Genomic DNA, 1,216 nt, shown 5'->3' with positions numbered 1-1,216 from the left:
GGGATTTGCAGGGGTGGGGAAGGTAGGTACGTGGGGATTGACTGGAAAGAGGCAAAAGGGACCTCTAAGACGGAAGAAATAGTCTATGTCGGCCTGGCCCAGTGGTTCATGCCTGTAATCCCAGCACTTTGGGAGGCCAAGGCAGGTGGAACAGTTGAGCCCAGGAGTTTGAGACCAGTCTGGGCAATATAGTGAAACTCGTTTCTACAAAAAATACAAAAAATTAGCCAGGCATGGTAGTATGCACGTAGCCCCAGCTACTCTGGAGGCTGAGGTGGGAGGATCGCTTAAGCCCAGGAGGCAGAGGTTGCAGTGAGCTATGATGGTGCTGCTGCACTCCAGCTTGGGTGACAGGGCAAGACTCCGTCTCAGAAAACGAAAAATGAAATATTCTGCCTTGATTTTGGTATGGGTTACACAAGTACATTAATTGCCAAGACCCATAGAACTGTATACTTAAGATCTATGTAGGCCAGGTGCAGTGGCTCACTCCTGTAATGCTAGCACTTTAGGAGGCTGAGGTGGGCAGATCACTTGAGGTCAAGAGTTTGAGACAAGCCTGGACAACATGGGGAAACCCCGTGTCTACAAAAAATACAAAAATTATCTGGGTATGGTGGCATGGACCTGTGGTCCCAGCTACTCAGGAGGCTGAGGTGGGAGGATCAATTGAGCCTGGGAGGTCAAGGCTGCATGAGCCGTGTTCATACCACTGCACTCAAGCCTGGGTGACAGAGTGAAACTCTGTTTCCAAACCAACCAACCAAAAAACCAAAACAAAAACTATATGTTTTATATCAATTATATTTTAATTTAAAAAGTAAGACCCCCCCTTTTGTCCCCACCCTACTGAAGAGGATGTCTGCCCAGACAACCTAACTAGTGCAAAAAACTCTGTTTCAGGCTAAGTCCCTCTAGGTAAGACGTAAGCTCTGCTGGACTTGAACTCCAGGTGGGAATTAACCAACACGCACTATGGCTCTATCCTATCTGAACCTGATGATCCTGTGCTTTAACTAACTTACTCTGGTGTTTTAGTAAAAGCTGCCTTTCCTACCTCAATTTTTATTTTCCTTTTCTGTCTTAGCTTTTCTGGTCTTTTGACTACAAACATTTGTTGATAAGGCATGATATATATGAAAATTTGTTGTCTTTTTTGAGACTTATTCCATCTATTTTTTAAAACATAAATCACAATGGTGTGTTTGATCTTTCT

Source organism: Colobus angolensis, unplaced genomic scaffold (genome assembly GCF_000951035.1).
Source record: "Colobus angolensis palliatus isolate OR3802 unplaced genomic scaffold, Cang.pa_1.0 Scaffold188, whole genome shotgun sequence".
NCBI classification, from domain to species: Eukaryota; Metazoa; Chordata; class Mammalia; order Primates; family Cercopithecidae; genus Colobus; species Colobus angolensis.
The sequence above is the reverse complement of the archived record's forward strand: the minus strand, read 5'-3'. Positions refer to the sequence as shown.